Source organism: Ovis canadensis, chromosome 7, assembly GCF_042477335.2.
Source record: "Ovis canadensis isolate MfBH-ARS-UI-01 breed Bighorn chromosome 7, ARS-UI_OviCan_v2, whole genome shotgun sequence".
In the NCBI taxonomy this organism is placed as follows: domain Eukaryota; kingdom Metazoa; phylum Chordata; class Mammalia; order Artiodactyla; family Bovidae; genus Ovis; species Ovis canadensis.
The window spans coordinates 5,165,656-5,183,210 of NC_091251.1; positions in this window are offsets into that span (position 1 = coordinate 5,165,656).

Below are 17,555 nucleotides of genomic sequence, written 5' to 3' on the forward strand. Positions count from 1 at the left end.
CGTAGGGAAAGAATTCCCGGCGTTCCCGTCGCATCTCAAGAGGAGGCGCTCTCCACAGGAAAGGCGAGAGGATCTCCAGGGTCGTGCCACCATTCCAAGAGACCCCAGATGTGTCAGTCCATTCCAGAGGAACCTGTTTTCCCTGCACTGCCTTGACGTTCAAGCCGAGGATCGACTCCCACCACGTGTGCACGTGGGACAGCCCTGTGGGAAAGCCTCGTGGGAAAGCCTCCTGGGAAAGACTCGAGGGAAAACCATAGATCCTTTGATCCACGCGGCGGACTGCGTGACACTGCTGTTACCGCTCTGGAGGAAAGCGCAAGTGCATGCCCGCATTCGAGACGAGGACTGACTCCCCTGGGGAGACTCCAGAAGTACCCCAAGATCCATGTCAGCACTGGAGAGGAATCCTCAGGTTCCGGCCCCGACTCCACACAAGGTCTTAGGCCCCGGCATCGACGGGAGAGGAATCCCGAGAGGCCCCCGAGGAAATCGCATGGGGACTGGCCTTTCCTGAGGCCACCAGAGCGGGTCCCTGAGGTCCCCGTCGTAAGTGGAGAGCACCTGCCGCAACTCGAGAAAATCCAGGAGGTTTTGCCCTCCAGGCGAGATGAGGCCCATTTCCGCTGAGGCTTCTCGAGGCCAATCACATTTAACCACTGGAACTTCCAAAGGGTCCTTCACACCCTTGCTGCAACTCAAGAAGTTCCCCAACATACCCGTCTCCACTCGAGAGGAAGCACGTGGGGTCCCGCACACATCCAGGGGAGCCCCGTTTCCGCCTCCTAGCTCGAGATGAGGGATCCTTTCCCTGTTTCGTAGGGAAAGAATTCCCGGCGTTCCCGTCGCATCTCAAGAGGAGGCGCTCTCCACAGGAAAGGCGAGAGGAACTCCAGGGTCGTGCCACCATTCCAAGAGTCCCCCAGATGTGTCAGTCCATTCCAGAGGAACCTGTTTTCCCTGCACTGCCTTGACGTTCAAGCCGAGGATCGACTCCCACCACGTGTGCACGTGGGACAGCCCTGTGGGAAAGCCTCGTGGGAAAGCCTCGTGGGAAAGACTCGAGGGAAAACCATAGATCCTTTGATCCACGCGGCAGACTGCGTGACACTGCTGCTACCGCTCTGGAGGAAAGCGCAAGTGCATGCCCGCATTCGAGACGAGGACTGACTCCCCTGGGGAGACTCCAGAAGTACACCAAGATCCATGTCAGTACTGGAGAGGAATCCTCAGGTTCCGGCCCCGACTCCACACAAGGTCTTAGGCCCCGGCATCGACGGGAGAGGAATCCACAGAGGCCCCCGAGGAACTCGCATGGGGACTGGCCTTTCCTGAGGCCACAAGAGCGGGTCCCTGAGGTCCCCGTCGTAAGTCGAGAGCACCTGCCGCAACTCGAGAAAATCCAGGAGGTTTTGCCCTCCAGGCGAGATGAGGCCCATTTCCGCTGAGGCTTCTCGAGGCCAATCAGGTCTAACCACTGGAACTTCCAAAGGGTCCTTCACACCCTTGCTGCAACTCAAGAAGTTCCCCGACATACCCGTCTGCACTCGAGAGGAAGCACGTGGTGTCCTGCACACATCCAGGGGAGACCCGTTTCCGCCTCCTAGCTCGAGATGAGGGATCCTTTCCCTGTTTCGTAGGGAAAGAATTCCCGGCGTTCCCGTCGCATCTCAAGAGGAGGCGCTCTCCACAGGAAAGGCGAGAGGAACTCCAGGGTCATGCCACCATTCTAAGAGTCCCCCAGATGTGTCAGTCGATTCCAGAGGAACCTGTTTTCCCTGCACTGCCTTGACGTTCAAGCCGAGGATCGACTCCCACCACGTGTGCACGTGGGACAGCCCTGTGGGAAAGCCTCGTGGGAAAGCCTCGTGGGAAAAACTCGAGGCAAAACCATACATCCTTTGATCCACGCGGCGGACTGCGTGACACTGCTGCTACCGATCTGGAGGAAAGCGCAAGTGCATGCCCGCATTCGAGACGAGGACTGACTCCCCTGGGGAGACTCCAGAAGTACCCCAAGATCCATGTCAGCACTGGAGAGGAATCCTCAGGTTCCGGCCCCGACTCCACACAAGGTCTTAGGCCCCGGCATCGACGGGAGAGGAATACCGAGAGGCCCCCTAGGAACTCGCATGGGGACTGGCCTTTCCTGAGGCCACCAGAGCGGGTCCCTGAGGTCCCCGTCGTAAGTCGAGAGCACCTGCTGCAACTCGAGAAAATCCAGGAGGTTTTGCCCTCCAGGCGAGATGAGGCCCATTTCCGCTGAGGCTTCTCGAGGCCAATCACATCTAACCACTGGAACTTCCAAAGGGTCCTTCACACCATGCTGCAACTCAAGAAGTTCCCCGACATACCCGTCTCCACTCGAGAGGAAGCACGTGGGGTCCCGCACACATCCAGGGGAGCCCCGTTTCCGCCTCCTAGCTCGAGATGAGGGATCCTTTCCCTGTTTCGTAGGGAAAGAATTCCCGGGGTTCCCGTCGCATCTCAAGAGGAGGCGCTCTCCACAGGAAAGGCGAGAGGAACTCCAGGGTCGTGCCACCATTCCAAGAGTCCCCAAGATGTGTCAGTCCATTCCAGAGGAACCTGTTTTCCCTGCACTGCCTTGACGTTCAAGCCGAGGATCGACTCCCACCACGTGTGCACGTGGGACAGCCCTGTGGGAAAGCCTCGTGGGAAAGCCTCGTGGGAAAGATCGAGGGAAAACCATAGATCCTTTTATCCACGCGGCGGACTGCGTGACACTGCTGCTACCGCTCTGGAGGAAAGTGCAAGTGCATGCCCGCATTCGAGACGAGGACTGACTCCCCTGGGGAGATTCCAGAAGTACCCCAAGATCCATGTCAGCACTGGAGAGGAATCCTCAGGTTCCGGCCCCGACTCCACACAAGGTCTTAGGCCCCGGCATCGACGGGAGAGGAATCCCGAGAGGCCCCCGAGGAACTCGCATGGGGACTGGCCTTTCCTGAGGCCACCAGAGCGGGTCCCTGAGGTCCCCGTCGTAAGTCGAGAGCACCTGCCGCAACTCGAGAAAATCCAGGAGGTTTTGCCCTCCAGGCGCGATGAGGCCCATTTCCGCTGAGGCTTCTCGAGGCTAATCACGTCTAACCACTGGAACTTCCAAAGGGTCCTTCACACCCTTGCTGCAACTCAAGAAGTTCCCCGACATACCCGTCTCCACTCGAGAGGAAGCACGTGGGTCCCGCACACATCCAGGGGAGCCCCGTTTCCGCCTCCTAGCTCGAGATGAGGGATCCTTTCCCTGTATCGTAGGGAAAGAATTCCCGGCGTTCCCGTCGAATCTCAAGAGGAGGCGCTCTCCACAGGAAAGGCGAGAGGAACTCCAGGGTCGTGCCACCATTCCAAGAGTCCCCCAGATGTGTCAGTCCATTACAGAGGAACCTGTTTTCCCTGCACTGCCTTGACGTTCAAGCCGAGGATCGACTCCCACCACGTGTGCCGTGGGACAGCCCTGTGGGAAAGCCTCGTGGGAAAGCCTCGTGGGAAAGACCCGAGGGAAAACCAAACATCCTTTGATCCACGCGGCGGACTGCGTGACACTGCTGCTACCGCTCTGGAGGAAAGCGCAAGTGCATGCCCGCATTCGAGACGAGGACTGACTACCCTGGGGAGACTCCAGAAGTACCCCAAGATCCATGTCAGCACTGGAGAGGAATCCTCAGGTTCCGGCCCCGACTCCACACAAGGTCTTAGGCCCCGGCATCGACGGGAGAGGAATCCCGAGCGGCCCCCGAGGAACTCGCATGGGGACTGGCCTTTCCTGAGGCCACCAGAGCGGTTCCCTGAGGTCCCCGGCGTAAGTCGAGAGCACCTGCCGCAACTCGAGAAAATCCAGGAGGTTTTGCCCTCCAGGCGAGATGAGGCCCATTTCCGCTGAGGCTTCTCGAGGCCAATCACATCTAACCACTGGAACTTCCAACGGGTCCTTCACACCATTGCTGCAACTCAAGAAGTTCCCCGACATACCCGTCTCCACTCGAGAGGAAGCACGTGGGGTCCCGCACACATCCAGGGGAGCCCCGTTTCCGCCTCCTAGCTCGAGATGAGGGATCCTTTCCCTGTTTCGTAGGGAAAGAATTCCCCGCGTTCCCGTCGCATCTCAAGAGGAGGCGCTCTCCACAGGAAATGCGAGAGGAACTCCAGGGTCGTGCCACCATTCCAAGAGTCAGCCAGATGTGTCAGTCCATTCCAGAGGAACCTGTTTTCCCTGCACTGCCTTGACGTTCAAGCCGAGGATCGACTCCCACCACGTGTGCACGTGGGACAGCCCTGTGGGAAAGCCTCGTGGGAAAGCCTCGTGGGAAAGACTCGAGGGAAAACAATAGATCCTTTGATCTACGCGGCGGACTGCGTGAAACTGCTGCTACCGCTCTGGAGGAAAGCGCAAGTGCATGCCCGCATTCGAGACGAGGACTGACTCCCCTGGGGAGACTCCAGAAGTACCCCAAGATCCATGTCAGCACTGGAAAGGAATCCTCAGGTTCCGGCCACGACTCCACACAAGGTCTTAGGCCCCGGCATCGTCGGGAGAGGATTCCCGAGACGCCCCCGTGGAACTCGCATGGGGTCCGGCCTTTCCTGAGGCCACCAGAGCGGTTCCCTGAGGTCCCCGTCGTAAGTCGAGAGCACCTGCCGCAACTCGAGAAAATCCAGGAGGTTTTGCCCTCCAGGCGAGATGAGGCCCATTTCCGCTGAGGCTTCTCGAGGCCAATCACATCTAACGACTGGAACTTCCAAAGGGTCCTTTACACCATTGCTGCAACTCAAGAAGTTCCCCGACATACCCGTCTCCACTCGAGAGGAAGCACGTGTGTCCCACACACATCCAGGGGAGCCCCGTTTCCGCCTCCTAGCTCGAGATGAGGGATCCTTTCCCTGTTTCGTAGGGAAAGAATTCCCGGCGTTCCCGTCGCATCTCAAGAGGAGGCGCTCTCCACAGGAAAGGCGAGAGGAACTCCAGGGTCGTGACACCATTCCAAGAGTCCCCCAGATGTGTCAGTCCATTCCAGAGGAACCTGTTTTCCCTGCACTGCCTTGACGTTCAAGCCGAGGATCGACTCCCACCACGTGTGCACGTGGGACAGCCCTGTGGGAAAGCCTCGTGGGAAACCTCGTGGGAAAGACTCGAGGGAAAACCATAGATTCTTTGATCCACGCGGCGGACTGCGTGACACTGCTGCTACCGCTCTGGAGGAAAGCGCAAGTGCATGCCCGCATTCGAGGCGAGGACTGACTCCCCTGGGGAGACTCCAGAAGTACCCCAAAATCCATGTCAGCACTGGAGAGGAATCCTCAGGTTCCGGCCCCAACTCCACACAAGGTCTTAGGCCCCGGCATCGACGGGAGAGGAATCCCGAGACGCCCCCGAGGAACTCGCATGGGGACTGGCCTTTCCTGAGGCCACCAGAGCGGGTCCCTGAGGTCCCCGTCGTAAGTCGAGAGCACCTGCCGCAACTCGAGAAAATCCAGGAGGTTTTGCCCTCCAGGCGAGATGAGGCCCATTTCCGCTGAGGCTTCTCGAGGCCAATCACATCTAACCACTGGAACTTTCAAAGGGTCCTTCACACCCTTGCTGCAACTCAAAAAGTTCCCCGACATACCCGTCTGCACTCGAGAGGAAGCACGTGGGGTCCCGCACACATCCAGGGGAGCCCCGTTTCCGCCTACTAGCTCGAGATGAGGGATCCTTTCCCTGTTTCGTAGGGAAAGAATTCCCGGCGTTCCCGTCGCATCTCAAGAGGAGGCGCTCTCCACAGGAAAGGCGAGAGGAACTCCAGGGTCATGCCACCATTCCAAGAGTCCCCCAGATGTGTCAGTCCATTCCAGAGGAACCTGTTTTCCCTGCACTGCCTTGACGTTCAAGCCGAGGATCGACTCCCACCACGTGTGCACGTGGGACAGCCCTGTGGGAAAGCCTCGTGGGAAAGCCTCGTGGGAAAGACTCGAGGGAAAACCATAGATCCTTTGATTCACGCGGCGGACTGCGTGACACTGCTGCTACCGCTCTGGAGGAAAACGCAAGTGCATGCCCGCATTCGAGACGAGGACTGACTCCCCTGGGGAGACTCCAGAAGTACCCCAAGATCCATGTCAGCACTGGAGAGAAATCCTCAGGTTCCGGCCCCGACTCCACACAAGGTCTTAGGCCCCGGCATCGACGGGAGAGGAATCCCGAGAGGCCCCCTAGGAACTCGCATGGGGACTGGCCTTTCCTGAGGCCACCAGAGCGGGTCCCTGAGGTCCCCGTCGTAAGTCGAGAGCACCTGCCGCAACTCGAGAAAATCCAGGAGGTTTTGCCCTCCAGGCGAGATGAGGCCCATTTCCGCTGAGGCTTCTCGAGGCTAATCACGTCTCACCACTGGAACATCCAAAGGGTCCTTCACACCCTTGCTGCAACTCAAGAAGTTCCCCGACATACCCGTCTCCACTCGAGAGGAAGCACGTGGGGTCCCTCACACATCCAGGGGAGCCCATTTCCGCCTCCTAGCTCGAGATGAGGGATCCTTCCCTGTTTCGTAGGGAAAGAATTCCCGGCGTTCCAGTCGCATCTCAAGAGGAGGCGCTCTCCACAGGAAAGGCGAGAGGAACTCCAGGGTCCTGACACCATTCCAAGAGTCCCCCAGATGTGTCAGTCCATTCCAGAGGAACCTGTTTTCCCTGCACTGCCTTGACGTTCAAGCCGAGGATCGACTCCCACCACGTGTGCACGTGGGACAGCCCTGTGGGAAAGCCTCGTTGGAAAGCCTCGTGGGAAAGACTCGAGGGAAAACCATAGATCCTTTGATCCACGCGGCGGACTGCGTGACACTGCTGCTACCGCTCTGGAGGAAAGCGCAAGTGCATGCCCGCATTCGAGACGAGGACTGACTCCCCTGGGGAGACTCCAGAAGTACCCCAAGATCCATGTCAGCACTGGAGAGGAATCCTCAGGTTCCGGCCCCGACTCCACACAAGGTCTTAGGCCCCGGCATCGACGGGAGAGGAATCCCGAGAGGCCCCCGAGGAACTCGCATGGGGACTGGCCTTTCCTGAGGCCACCAGAGCGGGTCCCTGAGGTCCCCGTCATAAGTCGAGAGCACCTGCCGCAACTCGACAAAATCCAGGAGGTTTTGCCCTCCAGGCGAGATGAGGCCCATTTCCGCTGAGGCTTCTCGAGGCCAATCATATCTAACCACTGGAACTTCCAAAGGGTCCTTCACACCATTGCTGCAACTCAAGAAGTTCCCCGACATACCCATCTCCACTCGACAGGAAGCACGTGGGGTCCCTCACACATCCAGTGGAGCCCCGTTTCCGCCTCCTAGCTCGAGATGAGGCATCCTTTCCCTGTTTCGTAGGGAAAGAATTCCCGGCGTTCCAGTCGCATCTCAAGAGGAGGCGCTCTCCACCGGAAAGGCGAGAGGAACTCCAGGGTCGTGACACCATTCCAAGAGTCCCCCAGATGTGTCAGTCCATTCCAGAGGAACCTGTTTTCCCTGCACTGCCTTGACGTTCAAGCCGAGGATCGACTCCCACCACGTGTGCACGTGGGACAGCCCTGTGGGAAAGCCTCGTTGGAAAGCCTCCTGGGAAAGACTCGAGGGAAAACCATAGATCCTTTGATCCACGCGGCGGACTGCGTGACACTGCTGCTACCGCTCTGGAGGAAAGCGCAAGTGCATGCCCGCATTCGAGACGAGGACTGACTCCCCTGGGGAGACTCCAGAAGTACCCCAAGATCCATGTCAGCACTGGAGAGGAATCCTCAGGTTCCAGCCCCGACTCCACACAAGGTCTTAGGCCCCGGCATCGACGGGAGAGGAATCCCGAGAGGCCCCCGAGGAACTCGCATGGGGACTGGCCTTTCCTGAGGCCACCAGAGCGGGTCCCTGAGGTCCCCGTCGTAAGTCGAGAGCACCTGCCGCAACTCGACAAAATCCATGAGGTTTTGCCCTCCAGGCGAGATGAGGCCCATTTCCGCTGAGGCTTCTTGAGGCCAATCACATCTAACCACTGGAACTTCCAAAGGGTCCTTCACACCATTGCTGCAACTCAAGAAGTTCCCCGACATACCCGTCTCCACTCGAGAGGAAGCACGTGGGGTCCCGCACACATCCAGGGGAGCCCCGTTTCCGCCTCCTAGCTCGAGATGAGGGATCCTTTCCCTGTTTTGTAGGGAAAGAATTCCCGGCGTTCCCGTCGCATCTCAAGAGGAGGCGCTCTCCACAGGAAAGGCGAGAGGAACTCCAGGGTCGAGACACCATTCCAAGAGTCCCCCAGATGTGTCAGTCCATTCCAGAGGAACCTGTTTTCCCTGCACTGCCTTGACGTTCAAGCCGAGGATCGACTCCCACCACGTGTGCACGTGGGACAGCCCTGTGGGAAAGCCTCGTGGGAAAGCCTCGTGGGAAAGACTCGAGGGAAAACCATAGATCCTTTGATCCACGCGGCGGACTGCGTGACACTGCTGCTACCGCTCTGGAGGAAAGCGCAAGTGCATGCCCGCATTCGAGACGAGGACTGACTCCCCTGGGGAGACTCCAGAAGTACCCCAAGATCCATGTCAGCACTGGAGAGGAATCCTCAGGTTCCGGCCCCGACTCCACACAAGGTCTTAGGCCCCGGCATCGACGGGAGAGGAATCCCGAGAGGCCCCCGAGGAACTCGCATAGGGACTGGCCTTTCCTGAGGCCACCAGAGCGGGTCCCTGAGGTCCCCGTCGTAAGTCGAGAGCACCTGCCGCAACTCGACAAAATCCAGGAGGTTTTGCCCTCCAGGCGAGATGAGGCCCATTTCCGCTGAGGCTTCTCGAGGCCAATCACGTCTAACCACTGGAACTTCCAAAGGGTCCTTCACACCATTGCTGCAACTCAAGAAGTTCCCCGACATACCCGTCTCCACTCGACAGGAAGCACGTGGGGTCCCTCACACATCCAGGGGAGCCCCGTTTCCGCCTCCTAGCTCGAGATGAGGGATCCTTCCCTGTTTCGTAGGGAAAGAATTCCCGGCGTTCCAGTCGCATCTCAAGAGGAGGCGCTCTCCACAGGAAAGGCGAGAGGAACTCCAGGGTCGTGCCACCATTCCAAGAGTCCCCCAGATGTGTCAGTCCATTCCAGAGGAACCTGTTTTCCCTGCACTGCCTTGACGTTCAAGGCGAGGATCGAGTCCCACCACGTGTGCACGTGGGACAGCCCTGTGGGAAAGCCTCGTGGGAAAGACTCGAGGGAAAACCATAGATCCTTTGCTCCACGCGGCGGACTGCGTGACACTGCTGCTACCGCTCTGGAGGAAAGCGCAAGTGCATGCCCGCATTCGAGACGAGGACTGACTCCCCTGGGGAGACTCCAGAAGTACCCCAAGATCCATGTCAGCACTGGAGAGGAATCCTCAGGTTCCGGCCCCGACTCCACACAAGGTCTTAGGCCCCGGCATCGACGGGAGAGGAATCCCGAGAGGCCCCCGTGGAAGTCGCATGGGGACTGGCCTTTCCTGAGGCCACCAGAGCGGGTCCCTGAGGTCCCCGTCGTAAGTCGAGAGCACCTGCCGCAACTCGAAAAAATCCAGGAGGTTTTGCCCTCAAGGCGAGATGAGGCCCATTTCCGCTGAGGCTTCTCGAGGCCAATCACATCTAACCACTGGAACTTTCAAAGGGTCCTTCACACCCTTGCTGCAACTCAAGAAGTTCCCCGACATACCCGTCTGCACTCGAGAGGAAGCACGTGGTGTCCCGCACACATCCAGGGGAGCCCCGTTTCCGCCTCCTAGCTCGAGATGAGGGATCCTTTACCTGTTTCGTAGGGAAAGAATTCCCGGCGTTCCCGTCGCATCTCAAGAGGAGGCGCTCTCCACAGGAAAGGCGAGAGGAACTCCAGGGTCATGCCACCATTCCAAGAGTCCCCCAGATGTGTCAGTCCATTCCAGAGGAACCTGTTTTCCCTGCACTGCCTTGACGTTCAAGCCGAGGATCGACTCCCACCACGTGTGCACGTGGGACAGCCCTGTGGGAAAGCCTCGTGGGAAAGCCTCGTGGGAAAGACTCGAGGGAAAACCATAGATCCTTTGATCCACGCGGCGGACTGCGTGACACTGCTGCTACCACTCTGGAGGAAAGCGCAAGTGCATGCCCGCATTCGAGACGAGGACTGACTCCCCTGGGGAGACTCCAGAATTACCCCAAGATCCATGTCAGCACTGGAGAGGAATCCTCAGGTTCCGGCCCCGACTCCACACAAGGACTTAGGCCCCGGCATCGACGGGAGAGGAATCCCGAGAGGCCCCCGAGGAACTCGCATGGGGACTGGCCTTTCCTGAGGCCACCAGAGCGGGTCCCTGAGTTCCCGGTCGAAAGTCGAGAGCACCTGCCGCAACTCGAGAAAATCCAGGAGGTTTTGCCCTCCAGGCGAGATGAGGCCCATTTCCGCTGAGGCTTCTCGAGGCCAATCACATCTAACCACTAAAACTTACAAAGGGTCCTTCACACCATTGCTGCAACTCAAGAAGTTCCCCGACATACCCGTCTCCACTCGAGAGGAAGCACGTGGTGTCCCGCACACATCCAGGGGAGCCCCGTTTCCCCCTCCTAGCTCGAGATGAGGGATCCTTTCCCTGTTTCGTAGGGAAAGAATTCCCGGCGTTCCCGTCGCATCTCAAGAGGAGGCGCTCTCCACAGGAAAGGCGAGAGGAACTCCAGGGTCGTGCCATCATTCCAAGAGTCCCCCAGATGTGTCAGTCCATTCCAGAGGAACCTGTTTTCCCTGCACTGCCTTGACGTTCAAGCCGAGGATCGACTCCCACCACGTGTGCACGTGGGACAGCCCTGTGGGAAAGCCTCGTGGGAAAGCCTCGTGGGAAAGACTCGAGTGAAAACCATAGATCCTTTGATCCACGCGGCGGACTGCGTGACACTGCTGCTACCGCTCTGGAGGAAAGCGCAAGTGCATGCCCGCATTCGAGACGAGGACTGACTCCCCTGGGGAGACTCCAGAAGTACCCCAAGATCCATGTCAGCACTGGAGAGGAATCCTCAGGTTCCGGCCCCGACTCCACACAAGGTCTTAGGACCCGGCATCGACGGGAGAGGAATCCCGAGAGGCCCCCGAGGAACTCGCATGGGGACTGGCCTTTCCTGAGGCCACCAGAGCGGGTCCCTGAGGTCCCCGTCGTAAGTCGAGAGCACCTGCCGCAACTCGAGAAAATCCAGGAGGTTTTGCCCTCCAGGAGAGATGAGGCCCATTTCCGCTGAGGCTTCTCGAGGCCAATCACATCTAACCACTGGAACTTCCAAAGGGTCCTTCACAACCTTGCTGCAACTCAAGAAGTTCCCCGACATACCCGTCTGCACTCGAGAGGAAGCACGTGGTGTCCCGCACACATCCAGGGGAGACCCGTTTCCGCCTCCCAGCTCGAGATGAGGGATCCTTTCCCTGTTTCGTAGGGAAAGAATTCCCGGCGTTCCCGTCGCATCTCAAGAGGAGGCGCTTTCCATAGGAAAGGCGAGAGGAACTCCAGGGTCGTGCCATCATTCCAAGAGTCCCCCAGATGTGTCAGTCCATTCCAGAGGAACCTGTTTTCCCTGCACTGCCTTGACGTTCAAGCAGAGGATCGACTCCCACCACGTGTGCACGTGGGACAGCCCTGTGGGAAAGCCTCGTGGGAAAGCCTCGTGGGAAAGACTCGAGGGAAAACCATAGATCCTTTGATCCACGCGGCGGACTGCGTGACACTGCTGCTACCGCTCTGGAGGAAAGCGCAAGTGCATGCCCGCATTCGAGACGAGGACTGACTTCCCTGGGGAGACTCCAGAAGTACCCCAAGATCCATGTCAGCCCTGGAGAGGAATCCTCAGGTTCCGGCCCCGACTCCACACAAGGTCTTAGGACCCGGCATCGACGGGAGAGGAATCCCGAGAGGCCCCCGAGGAACTCGCATGGGGACTGGCCTTTCCTGAGGCCACCAGAGCGGGTCCCTGAGGTCCCCATCTTAAGTCGAGAGCACCTGCCGCAACTCGAGAAAATCCAGGAGGTTTTGCCCTCCAGGCGAGATGAGGCCCATTTCCGCTGAGGCTTCTCGAGGCCAATCACATCTAACCACTGAAATTTCCAAAGGGTCCTTCACAGCATTGCTGCAACTCAAGAAGTTCCCCGACATACCCGTCTCCACTCGAGAGGAAGCACGTGGGTCCCGCACACATCCAGGGGAGCCCCGTTTCCGCCTCCTAGCTCGAGATGAGGGATCCTTTCCCTGTTTCGTAGGGAAAGAATTCCCGGCGTTCCCGTCGCATCTCAAGAGGAGGCGCTCTCCACAGGAAAGGCGAGAGGAACTCCAGGGTCGTGCCACCATTCCAAGAGTCCCTCAGATGTGTCAGTCCATTCCAGAGGAACCTGTTTTCCCTGCACTGCCTTGACGTTCAAGCCGAGGATCGACTCCCACCACGTGTGCACGTGGGACAGCCCTGTGGGAAAGCCTCGTGGGAAAGCCTCCTGGGAAAGACTCGAGGGAAAACCATAGATCCTTTGATCCACGCGGCGGACTGCGTGACACTGCTGCTACCGCTCTGGAGGAAAGCGCAAGTGCATGCCCGCATTCGAGACGAGGACTGACTCCCCTGGGGAGACTCCAGAAGTACCCCAAGATCCATGTCAGCACTCGACAGGAATCCTCAGGTTCCGGCCCCGACTCCACACAAGGTCTTCGGCCCCGGCATCGACGGGAGAGGAATCCCGAGAGGCCCCCGAGGAACTCGCATGGGGACTGGCCTTTCCTGAGGCCACCAGAGCGGGACCCTGAGGTCCCCGTCGTAAGTCGAGAGCACCTGCCGCAACTCGAGAAAATCCAGGAGGTTTTGCCCTCCAGGCGAGATGAGGCCCATTTCCGCTGAGGCTTCCCGAGGCCAATCACATCTAACCACTGGAACTTCCAAAGGGTCCTTCACACCCTTGCTGCAACTCAAGAAGTTCCCCGACATACCCGTCTCCACTCGAGAGGAAGCACGTGGTGTCCCGCACACATCCAGGGGAGCCCCGTTTCCGCCTCCTAGCTCGAGATGAGGGATCCTTTCCCTGTTTCGTAGGGAAAGAATTCCCGGCGTTCCCGTCGCATCTCAAGAGGAGGCGCTCTCCACAGGAAAGGCGAGAGGAACTCCAGGGTCGTGACACCATTCCAAGAGTCCCCCAGATGTGTCAGTCCATTCCAGAGGAACCTGTTTTCCCTGCACTGCCTTGACGTTCAAGCCGAGGATCGAGTCCCACCACGTGTGCACGTGGGACAGCCCTGTGGGAAAGCCTCGTGGGAAAGCCTCGTGGGAAAGACTCGAGGGAAAACCATAGATCCTTTGATCCACGCGGCGGACTGCGTGACACTGCTGCTACCGCTCTGGAGGAAAGCGCAAGTGCATGCCCGCATTCGAGACGAGGACTGACTCCCCTGGGGAGACTCCAGAAGTACTCCAAGATCCATGTCAGCACTGGAGAGGAATCCTCAGGTTCCGGCCCCGACTCCACACAAGGTCTTAGGCCCCGGCATCGACGGGAGAGGAATCCCGAGAGGCCCCCGAGGAACTCGCATGGTTACTGGCCTTTCCTGAGGCCACCCGAGCGGGTCCCTGAGGTCCTCGTCGTAAGTCGAGAGCACCTGCCGCAACTCGAGAAAATCCAGGAGATTTTGCCCTCCAGGCGAGATGAGGCCCATTTCCGCTGAGTCTTCTCGAGGCTAATCACATCTAACCACTGGAACTTCCAAAGAGTCCTTCACACCCTTGCTGCGACTCAAGAAGTTCCCCGACATACCCGTCTCCACTCGAGAGGAATCATGTGGGCTCCCGCACACATCCAGGGGAGACCCGTTTCCGCCTCCTAGCTCGAGATGAGGGATCCTTTCCCTGTTTCGTAGGGAAAGAATTCCCGGTGATCCAGTCGCATCTCAAGAGGAGGCGCTCTCCACAGGAAAGGCGAGAGGAACTCCAGGGTCGTGCCACCATTCCAAGAGTCCCCCAGATGTGTCAGTCCATTCCAGAGGAACCTGTTTTCCCTGCACTGCCTTGACGTTCAAGCCAAGGATCGACTCCCACCACGTGTGCACGTTTGACAGCCCTGTGGGAAAGCATCGTGGGAAAGCCTCGTGGGAAAGACTCGAGGGAAAACCATAGATCCTTTGATCCACGCGGCGGACTGCGTGACACTGCTGCTACCGCTCTGGAGGAAAGCGCAAGTGCATGCCCGAATTCGAGACTAGGACTGACTCCCCTGGGGAGACTCCAGAAGTACCCCAAGATCCATGTCAGCACTGGAGAGGAATCCTCAGTTTCCGGCCCCGACTCCACACAAGGTCTTAGGCCCCGGCATCGACGGGAGAGGAATCCCGAGAGGCCCCCGAGGAACTCGCATGGGGACTGGCCTTTCCTGAGGCCACCAGAGCGGGTCCCTGAGGTCCTCGTCATAAGTCGAGAGCACCTGCCGCAACTCGAGAAAATCCAGGAGGTTTTGCCCTCCAGGCGAGATGAGGCCCATTTCCAATGAGGCTTCTCGAGGCTAATCACGTCTAAATACTGGAACTTCCAACATGTCCTTCACACCCTTGCTGCGAATCAAAAAGTTTCCCGACATACCCGTCTCCACTCCAGAGGAAGCACGTGGGGTCCCGCACACATCCAGGGGAGCACCGTTTCCGCCTCCTAGCTCGAGATGAGGGATCCTTTCCCTGTTTCGTAGGGAAAGAATTCCCGGCGTTCCCGTCGCATCTCAAGAGGAGGCGCTCTCCACAGGAAAGGGGAGAGGAACTCCAGGGTCGTGCCACCATTCCAAGAGACCCCCAGATATGTCAGTCCATTTCAGAGGAACCTGTTTTCCCTGCACTGCCTTGACTTTCAAGCCGAGGATCGACTCCCACCACGTGTGCACGTGGGACAGCCCTGTGGGAAAGCCTCGTGGGAAAGCCTCGTGGGAAAGACTCGAGGGAAAACCATAGATCCTTTGATCCACGCGGCGGACTGCGTGACACTGCTGCTACCGCTCTGGAGGAAAGCGCAAGTGCATGCCCGCATTCGAGACGAGGACTGACTCCCCTGGGGAGACTCCAGAAGTACCCCAAGATCCATGTCAGCACTGGAGAGGAATCCTCAGGTTCCGGCCCCGACTCCACACAAGGTCTTAGGCCCCGGCATCGACGGGAGAGGGATCCCGAGAGACCTCCGAGGAACTCGCATGGGGACTGGCCTTTCCTGAGGCCACCCGAGCGTGTCCCTGAGGTCCTCGTCGTAAGTCGAGAGCACCTGCCGCAACTCGAGAAAATCCAGGAGGTTTTGCCCTCCAGGCGAGATGACGTCCATTTCCGCTGAGGCTTCTCGAGGCTAATCACGTCTAAATACTGGAACTTCCAACGGGTCCTTCACACCCTTGCTGCGACACAAGAAGTTCCCCGACATACCCGTCTCCACTCCAGAGGAAGCACGTGGGGTCCCGCACACATCCAAGGGAGCACCGTTTCCGCCTCCTAGCTCGAGATGAGGGATCCGTTCCCTGTTTCATAGGGAAAGAATTCACGGCGTTCCCGTCGCATCTCAAGAGGAGGTGCTCTCCACAGGAAAGGGGAGAGGAACTCCAGGGTCGTGCCACCATTCCAAGAGACCACCAGATATGTCAGTCCATTACAGAGGAACCTGTTTTCCCTGCACTGCCTTGACGTTCAAGCCGAGGATCGACTCCCAACACGTGTGCACGTGGGACAGCCCTGTGGGAAAGCCTCGTGGGAAAGCCTCGTGGGACAGACTCGAGGGAAAACCATAGATCCTTTGATCCACGCGGCGGACTGCGTGACACTGCTGCTACCGCTCTGGAGGAAAGCGCAAGTGCATGCCCGAATTCGAGACGAGGATTGACTCCCCTGGGGAGACTCCAGAAGTACCCCAAGATCCATGTCAGCACTGGAGAGGAAACCTCAGGTTCCGGCCCCGACTCCACACAAGGTCTTAGGCCCCGGCATCGACGGGAGAGGAATCCCCAGAGGCCCCCGAGGAACTCGCATGGGGACTGGCCTTTCCTGTGGCCACCAGAGCGGGTCCCTGAGGTCCCCGTCGTAAGTCGAGAGCACCTGCCGCAACTGGAGAAAATCCAGGAGGTTTTGCCCTCCAGGCGAGATGAGGCCCATTTCGGCTGAGGCTTCTCGAGGCTAATCACATCTAACCACTGGAACTTCCAAAGGGTCCTTCACACCCTTGCTGCAACTCAAGAAGTTCCCCGACATACCCGTCTCCACTCGAGAGGAAGCACGAGGGTCCCGCAACCATCCAGGGGAGCCCCTTTTCCGCCTCCTAGCTCGAGATGAGGGATCCTTTTCCTGTTTCGTAGGGAAAGAATTCCCTGCGTTCCCGTCGCATCTCAAGAGGAGTTGCTCTCCACAGGAAAGGCGAGAGGAACTCCAGGGTCGTGCCACCATTTCAAGAGACCCCCAGATGTGTCAGTCCATTCCAGAGGAACCAGTTTTCCCTGCACTGACTTGACGTTCAAGCTGAGGATCGACTCTCACCACGTGTGCACGTGGGACAGCCCTGTGGGAAAGCCTCGTGGGAAAGACTCGAGGGAAAATCATAGATCCTTTGCTCTACGCGGCGGACTGGGTGACACTTCTGCTACCGCTCTGGAGGAAAGCGCAAGTGCATGCCCGCATTCGAGACGAGGACTGACTCCCCTGGGGAGACTCCAGAAGTACCCCAAGATCCATGTCAGCACAGGAGAGGAATCCTCAGGTTCCGGCCCCGACTCCACACAAGGTCTTAGGCCCCGGCATCGACGGGAGAGGAATCCCGAGAGGCCCCCGAGGAACTCGCATGGGGACTGGCCTTTCCTGAGGCCACCAGCGCGGGTCCCTGAGGTCCCCGTCGTAAGTCGAGAGCACCTGCCGCAACTCGAGAAATCCAGGAGGTTTTGCCCTCCAGGCAAGATGAGGCCCATTTCCGCTGAGGCTTCTCGAGGCTAATCACATCTAACCACTGGAACTTCCAAAGGGTCCTTCACACCCTTGCTGCAACTCAAGAAGTTCCCCGACATACCCGTCTCCACTCGAGAGGAAGCACGAGGGTCCCGCACACATTCAGGGAAGCCCCGTTTCCGCCTCCTAGCTCGAGATGAGGGATCCTTTCCCTGTTTCGTAGGGAAAGAATTCCGGGCGTTCCCGTCGCATCTCAAGAGGAGGCGCTCTCCACAGGAAAGGCGAGAGGAACTCCAGGGTCGTGCCACCATTCCAAGAGTCCCCCAGATGTGTCAGTCAATTCCAGAGGAACCTGTTTTCCCTCCACTGCCTTGACGTTCAAGCCGAGGATCGACTCCCACTACGTGTGCACGAGGGACAGCCCAGTGGGAAAGCCTCGTGGGAAAGTCTCGTGGGAAAGACTCGAGGGAAAACCATAGATCCTATGCTCCACGCGGCGGACTGCGTGACACTGCTGCTACCGCTCTGGAGGAAAGCGCAAGTGCATGCCCGCATTCGAGACGAGGAGTGACTCCCCTGGGGAGACTCCAGAAGTACCCCAAGATCCATGTCAGCACTGGAGAGGAATCCTCAGG